Here is a 16679-nt window from a genome sequence, read left to right on the forward strand (position 1 = left end):
ACTGTGCTTGTTGCTACTGCTGCTGTGAAGGCTGCTGTTGCTGATGTTGTTCCTGCTGCTGCTGCTGCTGCTGCTGCTGCTGCCTCAGCTCTTGCATCTACCCATAGTTAGTATGGCTTAACCTGCTTGATACCTGGTTGATGGGGTTCTGGGAGTTCTTCTCCTCTCCAAGCCCGGCCCGAGGCCAGGCTTGACCTGGCCTTGACTTGTGAGAGCTTGGTCCACCAGGCTGTTGCTTGGAGCGGCCCGCAGGCCCACATATACCTGGTTGATGGGGTTCTGGGAGTTCTTCTACTGCCCAAGCCCGGCCCGAGGCCAGGCTTGACTTGTGAGAGTTTGGTCCACCAGGCTGTTGCTTGGAGCGGCCCGCAGGCCCACATACCCACCACAGCCCGGTTGGTCCGGCACTCCTTGAAGAAAATTATCTAGTTTTCTCTTGAAGATGTCCACGGTTGTTCTGGTAATATTTCTTATTCTCACTGGGAGGGTGTTGAACAACCGCGGACCTCTGATGTTTATACAGTGTTCTCCGATTGTGCCTGTGGCACCTCTGCTCTTCACTGGTTCTATTCTGCATTTTCTTCCATCGTTCACACCAGTACGTTGTTATTTAACTGTGTTAATTTGGGACCTGGCCCTCCAGTATTTTCCACGTATATTATTTCATATCTCTCCCATCGTCTTTCTAGTGAGTACATTTGGAGGGCTTTTTGAGACGATCCCAATAATTTAGGTGCTTTATCGCGTCTATGTCTGCCATATATATATATATATATATATATATATATATATATATATATATATATATATATATATATATATATATATATATATATATATATATATATATATATATGTCGTACCTAGTAGCCAGAACGCACTTCTCAGCCTACTATGCAAGGCCCGATTTGCCTAATAAGCCAACTTTTCATGAATTAATGTTTTTTCGGCTACCTAACCTACCTAACCTAACCTAACCTAACTTAACTTTTTAGGGTACCTAACCTAACCTAACCTATAAAGATAGGTTAGGTTAGGTTAGGTAGGGTTGGTTAGGTTCGGTCATATATCTACGTTAATTTTAACTCCAATAAAAAAAAATTGACCTCATACATAATGAAATGAGTAGCTTTATCATTTCATAAGAAAAAAATTAGAGAAAATATATTAATTCAGGAAAACTTGGCTTATTAGGCAAATCGGGCCTTGAATAGTAGGCTGAGAAGTGTGTTCTGGCTACTAGGTACGACATATATATATATATATATATATATATATATATATATATATATATATATATATATATATATATATATATATATATATATATATATATATTCCCTCTATTTCAGCAATCTGTCCTGCTCTGAAGGGGGAAGTGAGTACTCAGCAGTACTCAAGACGGGACAACACAAGTGACTTGAAGAGTACAACCATTGTGATGGGATCCCTGGATTTGAAAGTTCTCGTAATCCATCCGATCATTTTTCTGGCTGACGCGATATTTGCTTGGCTTATGCTCCCTAAACGTTAGGTCGTCAGACATCATTATTCCCAAATCCTTTACATGCTGCTTTCCTACTATGGGCAAATCTGATTGTGTTTTGTACTCTGTATTATGTTTAAGGTCCTCATTTATACCGTACCTGAGTATCTGGAATTTATCACAGTTAATTATCATGTTATTTTTTGCTGTCCAGTCGAAAACTTGATTAATATCGGCTTGTAGTTTTTCAATGTCTTCAGCAGACGATTTGGTGCAGAACTATCCGGTGTTGGGTTTTGCCGCTCCGTTATGCGCTACAGTGTGCTAGTTGATGTCTGGCCCACCGACCAACGTGTGGGCAGGAATTTCTCATAAAGTTTCAAAACGTTATGAAAAACGTTAATTGAAAGTTTCCTCTTCTAACCTTACCGAGTAGGCCTGGACGACTCAAACAGAAAACGGGACAGTACGTCACTTTTGTGAGTCGATTTCATTTCAAATTACCGTCCAAATTTGGCCATAGCGCGAATACGAGCCAAAAGTGACGTTATTTATAAGAGGAAGGGTTGCCTGTGTCCTTAGCGTACTGGACTACCTCCATTCCACGTCTCTGAAGTAATATAGTTAAAGAAAACATTTTCCTTAAGTGAGAAAGTGTGTGTTGAGGGTGGGGGGTGCAATCCCGCTCTCTTGACGCACACGCGCAACATGCATGCATACACAAATACCTTCTGTGTGTGCGTGTGTGTGTGGAGTGATTAATTAAAGCGTAGGGAAGGCGAACACATGAATGAGTTTGGGTGGATATAAATAGCAGTCGTCACGTATGGGCCAAAGGGGCCTTCTGCAGTTGCCTTAATTGTTTTGTTGCGTTTATACTCGTACGTTCTGACTGCGTTCTACGACAGTAAGAGAGAGAGTGGGGGTCACCTGTAGAGTGGCACAAGGGGGGGACCTGATAGCTGAATGGACAGCGCTCTGGACTCGTAATCCTAGGGTCAGGGTTCGATCCCGGTGATGGCAGAAACAATATGGGCAGAGTTTCTTTCACCCTGATGCCCCTGTTACCTAGCAGTAAATAGGTACCTAGGAGTTAGACAGCTGTTACGGGCTGCTTCCTGTGTGTACTCACCTAGTTGTGCTTGCGGGGGTTGAGCTCTGGGTCTTTGGTCCCGCCTCTCAACTGTCAATCAACTGGTGTTCAGATTTCTGAGCCTACTGGGCTCTATCATATCTACATATCGCACTGCACTCTTTACCTTAGAGTGCAGTGCAGGAAGTTGTCATTTATGGAGGTTGGAAATAATTGGTAAATATGAGTTTATGAATTCGCCCACCCGCCTTAACCCAAGCCCGTCCGCCCGTGCTCGCCCGTCCGAAGTCCGCCCACCCGCCCGCCCGTCCGCTAGCCTGACAGTCTTGCCACACTTCGAAAGTCAGCTGCTGGTTGAAACATGTGTCTACGCTGCCTTCGGGTGACCCGGCTATAGAGTGACTGCTCTCTGTGGATTCCGGGTTAGGATTGCTAGGTAGGGCCCAGGAGCCAGATTCACGAAGTAGTTACGCAAGTACTTACGAACGTGTACATATTTCCCTAATCTTTGACTGGCTTTTATTACATTTATTAAACAGTTTACCAGCATGAAAACTTGCCAATCAACTGTTGTTATTGTTATGAAACAGCCTCCTGGTACTTCGGAGCTCATTAATTGTTTAATAATTGTAAACAAAGCCGCCAAAGATTGAGAAAAGATGTACAGGTTCGTAAGTGCTTGCGTAACTGCTTCGTGAATCTGGCCCCAGGGGAGGTCACGTATTGCGTGACCTGACCCCTGACGCGGGGGTCAGGGAGCACATGGCTAGCTCCTGGGCTGTTTTAATCCCGATCACCTTGAGACGGTGGTCCAACGTGGGGGGGGGGGAACTGTTTCTAATATTGGAGCCGTGAAGGGATACCTGCACCAAGAGGTGTACTCTAGTTCTCGGCGAATACTCACTGAGTTTACTTTAGTCCTGCATGTTGTCACTGGCTAACGTAAACTGTTCATGCCAGTTTGGTCTTTAGGCACGTGATGCTTAATGAGCAATCCAGTGTTCCAAGACGAGCCTTTCTGATTACAAAGTAATCAGATTAAAAATGTAATCACTTTTGGGTCTTTGTTTGGAGGACGGGCTGGTCTTGTTTAACAGCCCGTCCTATAAACAGAGACCCAAAAGTGATTCCATGCACCCGCCAAACCCACTGTTTATGAATGAAAAACAGTTTACACACGACTCACAACTGCTGACGTTCGAACACTTCCGGAACAAGTGCTTCACTGACGACTTATGTTCGAACCACAACGCTGTAAATGCTTCACCCACGTACTACAAATACAAATAATCGCCAACAGAACCTAAACACCTAATCTAACCTTTGCCTATATATGCACAATATGCTAAATATATTATAATATTAATTTATATTTGAGAAAATTCCTGTTTTGAATGAACAGCATGTTAAAATTTATGAAATGCGTCTGTGGGGTCGATCGCTGGATGGAATGGACTTAAGTCGAGGACGGGTTGTATGTAAACCGTTTTTCACTCATAAACAGTAGAGTCTGACCTTCGTTTATGAGGACGAGCTGCTCTCAAGACTCACACGAACCAGTCTCTCAAAATATTCAATGGCCGGTTAAAGTTAGCTATATATAGAAGGCTGCCTTTTGATATTGAGTTAATCAATACTTTAATTGTCCTTAAAACTAAAGCTCAACTACGGAAACCACAGCTCTCTACACACACACACACACACACACACACACACACACACACACACACACACACACACACACACACACACACACACAGATGTGGTGGAGGCTGACTCCATACACAGTTTTAAATGTAGATATGATAGAGCCCAGTAGGCTCAGGAACCTGTACACCAGTTGATTGACGGTTGAGAGGCGGGACCAAAGAGCCAGAGCTCAACCCCTGCAAACACAACTAGGTGAGTACACACACACACACACACACACACACACACACACACACACACACACACACACTCACTCACTCACTCACTCACTCACTCTCATACACACACACACCACACACACACACACACACACACACACACACACACACACACACACACACACACACACACACACACACACACACACACACACACACACACACACCACACACACAGAGGACTGGCAGGACACACAGAGGACACACACACTCACACAAAACCCGTGGCTCAGGCAAAGACAACTACTTCATATCCACCGTGCGGGCGTGGGTGGTGGGCGTGGGCGGCATATTTGTTTAATGAAGCTCACGGCTTACACGTGTGGGCGCGGTAGCAGGCGGCGTCATTAATTATTTTTCGTGCACACACACACACACACACACACACACACACACACACACACACACACACACACACACACACACACACAGAAGAGGACTGTTTGAGGCTTCAAGAAGACCTAGACAAGCTGAAGGAATGGTCGAACAAATGGTTGTTAGAGTTTAACCCAACCAAATGTAATGTAATGAAGATAGGTGTAGGGAGCAGGAGGCCAGATACAAGGTATCATATGGGAGAGGAAATTCTTCAGGAGTCAGAGAAGGAAAAAGACTTGGGGGTTGATATCACGCCAGACCTGTCTCCTGCATCACATATCAAGCGGATAACATCAGCGGCATATGCCAGGCTGGCCGACATACGAACGGCATTCAGAAACTTGTGTAAAGAATCATTCAGAACTTTGTATACCACATATGTCAGGCCAATCCTGGAGTATGCAGCCCCAGCATGGAGTCCATATCTAGTCAAGGATAAGACTAAACTGGAAAAGGTTCAAAGGTTTGCCACCAGACTAGTACCCGAGCTGAGAGGTATGAGCTACGAGGAGAGACTACGGGAATTAAACCTCACTTCGCTGGAAGACAGAAGAGTTAGGGGGGACATGATCACCACATTCAAGATTCTGAAGGGGATTGATAGGGTAGATAAAGACAGTCTATTTAACACAAGGGGAACACGCACAAGGGGACACAGGTGGAAACTGAGTGCCCAAATGAGCCACAGAGATATTAGAAAGAACTTTTTTAGTGTCAGAGTGGTTGACAAATGGAATGCATTAGGGGGTGATGTGGTGGAGGCTGACTCTATACACAGTTTCAAGTGTAGATATGACAGAGCCCGATAGGCTCAGGAACCTGTACACCTGTTGATTGACGGTTGAGAGGCGGGACCAAAGAGCCAGAGCTCAACCCCCGCAAACACAACTAGGTGAGTAACTAGGTGAGTACACACACACACACACACACACACACCCACACACACACACACACACACACACACACACACACACAGATGCAGGCACTCAGAGGAACGATGGTACTCGAGTTGGAACCATCTATACTGAATAGAGGTTTAAACTTCACCATCACAAACCACCATCACAAACCACCATCACAAACCACCATCACAAACCACCATTGCTCACCACCATCACAAACGTACCACTCACCAGTCCACCAACACTATTATTTGGTGATTTAAACGGCAAGCCATTTGACTGAGCAAGAAGTGTTTTCCACAAGATCTTCCAGAAACACGTGTGCACACCTGTAACCGTCCTTGACCACGTGTATGCACACCTGTAACCTTCCTTGACCACGTGTATGCACACCTGTAACCTTCCTTGACCACGTGTATGCACACCTGTAACCTTCCTTGACCACGTGTATGCACACCTGTAACCTTCCTTGACCACGTGTATGCACACCTGTAACCTTCCTTGACCACGTGTATGCACACCTGTAACCTTCCTTGACCACGTGTATGCACACCTGTAACCTTCCTTGACCACGTGTATGCACACCTGTAACCTTCCTCGACCACGTCGTCTCCAATTAGCTCTCAGAGTAGAGCACAAGCGTAAATGAGTCCTGCCTCATACCCTGTTACCCCTGTCAAGCAGGGAGGGGGAGGCAGAGGTAGCAGGGAGGAGGAGGGGGGGGATGGAGTTGCAGAGGAAGGGGGGGGGTGGAGGTGGGGGGTTGTTAAATATAGTCTTGGGCATTGATTGGATCCTTCGCTCAGGGAAACCAACTGTTTTCATTGGCTCGAGAAAGCTTCCTCCTCCTCCGGCATTACGGAGCAAAACGAAGCTTAGTTTTATCTCTTATCTCTCTTTATATCTTACTTACTCTTTATCTCATTACACACAGAAATCACAATAACCTGATGCATCAAATGAACGTCTGGGATGCTCTCAGACGCAGGTTCGAATCCTCGTTACGGCCCTTGTGGATTTGTTTAGGGGTCATTAAGTGCATCAAACTTCAAAAACCACTTAGAGTCATAGTGGCTGTTAGTGTTTCTAGACGCGAGTGTTGATAAGAAGCAGCGTCAGTATGAGAATGCGCTTGGCGACACGCTCCTGTTACTGTTGATAAGTTTCAGGTCACATGGTGTCTGCACTTGCTGTTCCTCGGCTTGATTTCCAGCTGGGACCACCAGCTGTGACCTGGGAAGCACCGACTGTGACCTGGAAAACACCACCTGTGACCTGGGAAACACCAGCTGTGACCTGGGAAGCACCAACTGGGACCTGGGAAGCACCAACTGTGACCTGGGAAGCACCAGTTGTGACCTGGGAAGCACCAACTGTGACCTGGGAAACACCAACTGTGACCTGGGAAGCACCAACTGTGACCTGGGAAGCACCAGTTGTGACCTGGGAAGCACCAGCTGTGACCTGGGAAGCACCAGCTGTGACCTGGGAAGCACCAGCTGTGACCTGGGAAGCACCAGTTGTGACCTGGGAAGCACCAACTGTGACCTGGGAAGCACCAACTGTGACCTGGGAAGCACCAGTTGTGACCTGGGAAGCACCAACTGTGACCTGGGAAGCACCAACTGTGACCTGGGAAGCACCAACTGTGACCTGGGAAGCACCAGCTGTGACCTGGGAAGCACCAACTGTGACCTGGGAAGCACTAGCTGTGACCTGGGAAGCACCAGTTGTGACCTCTACCCACCTCATAGGGAATCCCAGAAGCCCAACCTTCCACCTCCTGTTTACACCGTGCGCAGACAGACACAGAATTGTGTATATACACAGTGGAGCCAGTCCTGTAAATCTTGCTCATCAGGAGACCGCCCCCCTACCTCGCCAGGTCTAGCTGGGTATTTACCTACCAATTCACCGCCTAAATGAGAGAAATGTCGGAAGCTATATCGGTTAATTTTAGAGAAAGTTGCCCTTGGGGTTCTACTCTGGTAGAGTAAACTTAAGACTCAAAAGCTGAGGTCGCCGAGCTAAGGTAAGGATGTGGTAGGCCATCTTTCAGTCATAGGGTATGGAGTTGCGCTCTGGTTGTTGGTCTGTCCAGGGCGCAAAGCCAGTAGGTTGGTATGGAGAAGCTGTCACCCAAGCAGCAGTTTACAAAGGCATCTAAAATTAGTTTAGATGGGATAGGTCAAATTTATAGGTAAGGTTGTGGGTAGTAAGTAGGTATCTTGAGGTTATCTTGAGATGATTTCGGGGCTTTAGTGTCCCCGCGGCCCGGTCCTCGACCAGGCCTCCACCCCCAGGAAGCAGCCCGTGACAGCTGACTAACACCCAGGTACCTGTTTTACTGCTAGGTAACAGGGGCATAGGGTGAAAGAAACTCTGCCCATTGTTTCTCGCCGGCGCCTGGGATCGAACCCAGGACCACAGGATCACAAGTCCAGCGTGCTGTCCGCTCGGCTGACTTTCCCTCCTGGGAAAGTTGTAGGGGATAGGGAAGCGATACGATGGGGAGAGCAACCAATGGTGACAGAGTTCAGGCAAGATTGTTGTCATCAGAGGTGGCAATGTTGACATAAACCATTGCGAGTCAACAGCGAGGCAGCATCCACACCTCTCATCCTCCTGGGCCAACAAACCATCAGCTGAGCGAGGGTTGATAAAAAAAGAACCCGAGTATACAACAAAAAAGCCACAGTGCCAATAAATTCCGCTTTTATTGACACGACCGAAGTAATCAATGGGGGAGGAAGTGATCTTAATATACTCTCAGGAATCATATCCAGATGGCCCGCGGCTGCCAGGCGCCTGCCGGCCTCTGGCAGGTCTACGGAGAGGAGAGACAGGTAAGCTATTCACTTCATACGCCTTCAAGCACTCGAGCTTTCGCAACCCATTCACTTGGTGGGCTTTGGAGAGAGAGAGAGAGAGAGAGAGAGAGAGAGAGAGAGAGAGAGAGAGAGAGAGAGAGAGAGAGAGAGAGAGAGAGAGAGAGAGAGAGAGAGAGAACACAGGAATTATCAGGGGAGAAAGCGCCAAGCCATTACGACTATATAGCACTGGAAAGGGGTCAGGATAAGGGTTTGGGATGGGACGGGGAGGGAAAGGAATGGTGTCCAATCACTTGGTCGGGGATTGAACGCTGACCTGCATGAAGCGAGGTGGTCGCTCTACCGTCCAGTCCAAGTGGTTGGACAGAGAGAGAGAGATATTCCCGTTGTCGGAATTCTCATCTGTCAATAATTTTGTCTGGCGTCGTCTGCCTCTCTCCAGTTCCTTCAACAGTACCAGGCTTCTCATCTCTCTCTTTTTACGTAAGAAAAAACCACGAATATTACTTGATAATGTATCACTAACTTCCCTAACTTCTGATAACGTAAGAAACGCGACTTATTAGTTGAGATGACGAGGTGAATGTGGCCACCCGTACCTGTGTTAGGTTAGGACCTATCACTGACAGCTCTTTGACAGCTCCCTGACAGATCTGCGATGGCGCCTCATTCGCGGCTGTGACAGAACTCCTTGACAAGTTGCTTGACAGACTGCCACCACTTAAGCACGTCTCTGACACTCAATTATTGACGCGCTTCGACGGAATACTTTGAATATTTGCGGCTCGCTTGGGCAGTATCGGTGTGTGGCAGGTGTGTGTGTGTGGGGGGGGGGCAGGTGTGTGTAGGGGGGGGAGAGGTAGCTGTGGGGGTATGAGGTGGGGGGGGGGAAGAAGGAATGGTGTCCAATCACTTGGACGGTCGGGGATTGGACGCCGACCTGCATGAAGCAAGATCGTCGCTCTACCGTCTAGCCCATGTGGTTGAACTTTGAGGGACCAAAGCTGGTTTGCCCCCCCCCCTATTCCTCCCACCTGCAGTAGTTGGGGAGAGGGTTAGGGGTGAAATTCTGGTCCTAGGAAGCATTGGGAAGCTCTGTGATGCCTGTTCACCCAACATCTCTTAATTTGGTATTAGTTATCTTACTCCGGCTGTAGTGTAAAGCGTCCCAGCGGCTCTTTGGCTCTATATATACTTACGTCCAGTATATATATATATATATATATATATATATATATATATATATATATATATATATATATATATATATATATATATATATATATTGTATATACTAGTATATTTTGGTAGCAGTCTTTCCTGGAGACATACATTATTAAATATGACCGAAAAAGTAAGATTAATAATTGTAACACGAATTTTCTCAATGTTTCTTATATTTTTCTTCACTGTTGATGGTAACTGAAAAATCAATTCTCCAAAATTCATTTTTATACCTATATATAAAGTATATACGTCCTTTACATCTCTCTCTCTCTCTCTCTCTCTCTCTCTCTCTCTCTCTCTCTCTCTCTCTCTCTCTCTCTCTCTCTCTCTCTCTCTCTCTCTCTCTCTCTCTCTCTCCCCCTTCCCCCAGCATCTTGCTACCTGCCGGGCCACATCTGGCCATCGTCTTAGGTGCTGCACCTAATCCTCAGATTCCGGCATCTTGGTCTCTCAATACCAGTTACCGTCCACCCTCTCGCTGGTACACAACTAGCAGCGTCTCACACCATCGTCGCAACCCTCCCTTCCTCCATCTATTTCTTAATGATGGCATAAGTTTAGATGTGGGAAAGACCTGGGTAAATACCGGTTTGGGAAACAGGGCTGTTGCTTTATGGAACAAATTAGCGGATAACACGCGTAGGGTCCATGGCTTGTTTCAAGCGTAGGTTAGAGAGGGATAGTTAGGGTGGGGGGGGGGGGGGGAGGGGGGACCTCTGCTCGTGACACTTGAAGGGAATAGTGTTGTTAAAATTCTGTGTGTCACTCCGTGGATTATTAGGCATGACCAGGCGTGACAGCCATGACAGATGAGAGAGGGGGAGTGAGGGGGCCGAGGAAGAGGAGGGGAGGAAGGAGGGGATGAGAAAGAGGGTAGAGGGGAGACATAGTTACGACGGGAAAGGGAGTGATTTATGTCATGAATGGTGTTGAGGGGGTTCAAAATTTTAAATTTTTGCCCCGAGGGGCGAGTTTATTGGGCAGCGCCACTCATCCTGTGAGTGGACACACCGCCATAGTGACAGTATTGGGCAGCGTCACTCATCTTGTGAGTGGACACACCGCCATAGTGACAGTATTGGGCAGCGCCACTCATCCTGTGAGTGGACACACCGCCATAGTGACAGTATTGGGCAGCGCCACTCATCCTGTGAGTGAACACACCGCCATAGTGACAGTATTGGGCAGCGCCACTCATCCTGTGAGTGGACACACCGCCATAGTGACAGTATTGGGCAGCGCCACTCATCCTGTGAGTGGACACACCGCCATAGTGACAGTATTGGGCAGCGCCACTCATCCTGTGAGTGGACACACCGCCATAGTGACAGTATTGGGCAGCTCCACTCATCCTGTGAGTGGACACACCGCCATAGTGACAGTATTGGGCAGCGTCACTCATCCTGTGAGTGGACACACCGCCATAGTGACAGTATTGGGCAGCGTCACTCATCCTGTGAGTGGACACACCGCCATAGCAGCATGTACAACACTCTCCAATAGGAAGAAAACCCGCTGGGTTGTTCATCCTGTAAAGAGGGGTTCAGTGTACCCTATAGTGAGGAGAGGCGGATCTCCGTCTCTCTCAGTCTCTGCTTCATCTTCTCTCCCTTCCCCCTCTCCCACTCTCTCGTCTTGAGGTTATCACAGTTGTTCTTTCATACTTAAGGCAATTCAATTTCTTTATTATGCACCCCATACCCATCCCGTGGGCGGTGGTGTGAAGGGTTACAGAGGCACATAATCGGTTCAGGAACTGAACCCTCTAGTTCGTTTAGCTAAGCTAGTAACCATCTTTTGACGCTAGTTATACAATTATTAATGTCATATATACATGTACACATACTCATACATACATATACATACATACATACATATACATACATATTCAATCACCTACACACATACACACATCAATAATCTTTTGTATCACAAGTGATTCAATCAAGAGGCTCACAACAGTCACTATACAAGGCACTTTACATCTATGGTGAGTCACACAGTTACTAGTCTTGCTCACACCCACCCAACTGGGCGGCAGCTTTACAGTCATGTGCTCCACACCCACCCAACTGGGCGGCAGCTTTACAGTCATGTGCTCCACACCCAACTGGGCGGCAGCTTTACAGTCATGTGCTCCACACCCACCCAACTGGGCGGCAGCTTTACAGTCCTGTGCATAATTACCTACAATAAGCAAATTTTGGATACTTCGCTAAGATTTCGGGCAGCACATCATTATGAATGAAGTACTTACACATTTCTTGGACACTATTGATGGTGTTATCTCTGAATTCCGCGATTTTTTCACATTCCATTATATAATGACACAAAGTATGCGAATAGTTCTGCTGACAGAGTTTACATTTAGTCAAGTCTACATCAGCAGATGTTACAAACTGCCAGAGGTACTTGTAGCCCAGCCTAAGCCTAACAGTGGTAACATCTAGAAGTCTGCCAACCTACCTTACCTTGAGGTTACCTTGAGGTGCTTCCGGGGCTTAGCGTCCCCCGTGGCTCGGTCGTCGACCAGGCCTCCTGGTTGCTGGACTGATCAACCAGGCTGTTGGACGCGGCTGCTCGCAGCCTGACGTCCTGACCAGGGCTGAACAAGTGAGACTCCCTCAAGAATGGGAAACTAGGCTTGGCTGTCAGCCGACTGGATCATCCTTGAGACTAAAGTCAATGTCTGTCTACTGCTCTAGAAGCTGGACTAGGCGGGGCTGGCAGCCGATGTTCCTAGGAGCCGATGTTCCTAGCAGCCGATGTTCCTAGGAGCCGATGTTCCTAGGAGCCGATACTCCTAGCAAGCATATCTAGATAGGCACATAAACTCAGACGAAGCTGTCTCCAGCCAAGGAGAGAGAGATTGGAGGCGCCACTCAGGGTAAGGGCATCCCAAGCCTGTGAGAGACATGTTGGCAGGGGCGGTAGGAAGCAGAGGGTTACATGGAGGGGAAGGGGGAGGTGAGGAAGAGGGGGGGGAGGGGGGAGGAAAGGTAGGAGGATAGGGAGAGGGGGGGGGGGAAGGAGGGCTCGTATATGTTAGTGCTACTGAACTGGTACAGTATGTTGGTGTTATAGATTCAGCTACTCTGAACAAGTTTCCAAGTAGCACGGGCTATAGTGAGCCCGTAACTTACCTGGCACAGGAGCGGGGGCAAGTAGCACGGGCTATGGTGAGCCCGTAACTTACCTGGCACAGGAGCGGGGGCAAGTAGCACGGGCTATGGTGAGCCCGTAACTTACCTGGCACAGGAGCGGGGCAAGTAGCGCGGGCTATGGTGAGCCCGTAACTTACCTGGCACAGGAGCGGGGGCAAGTAGCACGGGCTATGGTGAGCCCGTAACTTACCTGGCACAGGAGCGGGGCAAGTAGCACGGGCTATGGTGAGCCCGTAGTGGACTTATTTGGCACAGGAGCGGTGCTGTGCAGTATGTAGGTTTGGTTAGTTAATATATTACTTAACTCAAACTCATCCTGTGAGTGGTAGTGGACCCCATACTCATCCTGTGAGTGGTAGAGAGAGAGAGAGAAAGAGAGAGAGAGAGAGAGAAAGAGAGAGAGAGAGAGAGAGAGAGAGAGAGAGAGAGAGAGAGAGAGAGAGAGAGAGAGAGAGAGAGAGAGAGAGAGAGAGAGAGAGAGAGAGAGAGAGAGATTACCCCTTTAGTAGCTATGGGAGAGATATTTCTCAAGGGGAAAGGGGAGGCTAGGTAACGAAGCCATTACGACTATATAAAGTTAAAAGGGGGAGGCTCTACACGGACCCTTTACCACACCCACTACCAGGAGTCCAGCGTCATCACTCTGCACGCAAGTCTGTTGCGTTCCGTTGCGTGCAACAGTCGCAGTGAGAGGCACCTGTTGGCTCGTTTTCTGCGTCGATAACTGGAGACTCTAGCAAAAATCCTTGTTCTATTTAGGTAGCGTTTGTGTTCTTGGGCTAGTTGGAGGGGGATGTGGGGTGTGGCTTGGGGTTGTGGGGTGTGGCTTGGGGGTGTGGGGGTGTGGCTTGGGGTGGGGTAGAGATGAACGTGGGGCCAAACCCCCCTCCCCACTCACTCCCCTTCAGATCAAACCACTACAGCCAAACACATGACCGTATCTTCGGGTAGTTACTCAACCATTCTGGCAAGGTCTCTCTCTCCTCTGGGCGAAGATATGTACTAAAGTGGTCGATGGTAGCTTATTGTGGGATAGCGTTTTGTGGAGCAATGGTGGATTAGTGCACCGCTTGACTCCTGGGCTGTCGTCCGCCAGGTGGGTGGGGGCTGGTCACACACACACACACACACACACACACACACACACACACACACACACACACACACACACACACACACATACTAGGACTCGTAATTCTGTGGCGCGGGTTCGATTCCCGCACGAGGCAGAAACAAATGGGCAAAGTTTCTTTCACCCTAAGTGCCCCTGTTACCTAGCAGTAAATAGGTACCTGGGAGTTAGTCAGCTGTCACGGGCTGCTTCCTGGGGTGTGTGTGTGTGTGTGGTGTGGGGGAAAAAAAAAGTAGTTAGTAAGTTAGTAGTTAGTTAGTAAACAGTTGATTGACAGTTGAGAGGCGGGCCGAAAGAGCAAAGCTCAACCCCCGCAAAAACACAACTAGTAAACACACACACAGCCTCTGGCGGAGGCTGACTCCATACACAGTTTCAAATGTAGATATGATAGAGCCCAGTAGGCTCAGGAATCTGTACACCAGTTGATTGACGGTTGAGAGGCGGGACCAAAGAGCCAGAGCTCAACCCCCGCAAGCACAATTAGGTGAGTACAATTAGGTGAGTACACACACACGCACAGAGGGGGCCTGGTAGCCTGGTGGATAGCGCGCAGGACTCGTAATTCTGTGGCGCGGGTTCGAGTCCCGCACCAGGAAACCGCCCCCCCCCCTCCCTTTTCCCAGCCCCCATCCCGAATAGAATGGATAGTGATATCCATTCTATTCAGTAGGGGATATCTCTCCCCCCCCCCTCCCCCCCCCTCCCCCCCCCCTCCCCCCCCCCCCCCCTTCACCCTCTAGGATGTTCCCTATCTCTGATCTCGTTAAATATTTTTAATTATAGCATTATTGTCCTTTTCATTGCATCGTCCTTGGAAAAAAATATACAGGCCCGGCTGCCCGTACATTCCGTCTTAGGGGGATTAGTCCATTAATCCTCGTGGATTTAATGAAGTGATAACGCTGTCAGAATTAAGATGTGAATGATCCTCGGAGTCAACGGAGGATTAACTGGGCAGGTGAGGTAATTATGAGGAGCTAAGGCAGCATGACTATAGTGTACTTGGAAGGGATATGAGGACAAGGAGACGAGTTATGAGGTACGGGAGACATCTCCCGTCACGCAGGGTGCAGTCGCACCTCCACAGATCTCCAGTATCAGCTCTTGATACTGGTAATGGCTCAAAAGGGGCCACCACTTACGGGCTATTCATGCCCGTGCCACCTCTTGGGTGGCTTAATCTTCATCAATCAATCAATCAGTTATGAGGACAAGGAGCCGGGTCCTCGTCTCCTCCTCATTAGGTGGGGTGTTTGGTCATCTTTAATTATACAATATATAACTAATAGAGGTTATATGTAGTTCCGATACTTGGTTAAATAACTTGGCTATTTGCCAAAGTTATGATAATAGTATAAGTGTGAGTTTGTGTTCACTAACTCGACTATGTTACCTGGTACCTGGTTACCTTGTACCTGGTTACCTGGTACCTTTGACCTTGTACCTGGTTACCTGGTACCTGGTTACCTGGTACCTGGTTACCTGGTACCTGGTTACCTGGTACCTTTGACCTTGTACCTGGTTACCTGGTACCTGGTTACCTGGTACCTGGTTACCTGGTACCTGGTTACCTGGTACCTGGTTACCTGGTACCTATGTATGTACATTTATGATCAAAGTTCTGAAATGAATTTGAGAAGCAGATTTTAACGTAGGAAGTCTCGCAGACTTCAAGCACCGTGTCTTATGGTGTAGCTACAAGCTGGCTGCTAGACCCTAAAACCCTAATCAGTAGCTGACTGCTGCTGATTAGGGTTTAGACCCTTCATTAGGTTCACCCCCCCATAAGGTTGATATTTGCTAGTCAGTTTCGGTGCCTTGTCGGGGGTCTAAATGCTGATAGTATATCGCTCTTTTACTTGATATAATAAACCCTCTAGGCCTGTTGATTTACGCCGCATGCCCGCCTCCGCCGCGTCCATATCAGAGGGAGAGAGAGACCTTACATAACCGTAGAACAATGGTACTCTACTCGCATAGTGTGTGTGTGTGTGTGTGTGTGTGTGTACTCACCTAATTGTGCTTGCGGGGGTTGAGCTTTGGCTCTTTGGTCCCGCCTCTCAACTGTCAATCAACTGGTGTACAGATTCCTGAGCCTACTGGGCTCTACCATATCTACATTTGAAACTGTGTATGGAGTCAGCCTCCACCACATCGCTTCCTAGTGCATTCCATTTATTAACTACTCTGACACTGAAAAAAATCTTTCTAACGTCTCTGTGGCTCATCTGGGTACTAAGTTTCCACCTGTGTCCCCTTGTTCGTGTCCCACCTGTGCTGTGTGTGTGTGTGTGTGTGTGTGTGTGTGTGTGTGTGTGTGTTTTCACCTAGTTGTTTTCACCTAGTTGTGTTTGCGGGGGTTGAGCTTTGCTCTTTCGGCCCGCCTCTCAACTGTCAATCAACTGTTTACTAACTACTACTTTTTTTTTTCTTTTTTTTTCTCTCCACACCACACACACACACACCCCAGGAAGCAGCCCGTGACAGCTGACTAACTCCCAGGTACCTGTTTACTGCTAGGTAACAGGGGCATTC

General features: G+C 48.0%; 1 protein-coding gene across 2 annotated transcripts in view; it reads left to right on the top strand.

Moving 5' to 3' along the window:
* LOC123746319 (organic solute transporter subunit alpha) overlaps nt 1-16679 on the top strand; it is a 78139-nt gene that overhangs the window by 53378 nt on the left and 8082 nt on the right. The gene's annotated exons all lie outside the window — the stretch shown is intronic.

This window comes from Procambarus clarkii, chromosome 80 (genome assembly GCF_040958095.1).
Source record: "Procambarus clarkii isolate CNS0578487 chromosome 80, FALCON_Pclarkii_2.0, whole genome shotgun sequence".
NCBI classification, from domain to species: domain Eukaryota; kingdom Metazoa; phylum Arthropoda; class Malacostraca; order Decapoda; family Cambaridae; genus Procambarus; species Procambarus clarkii.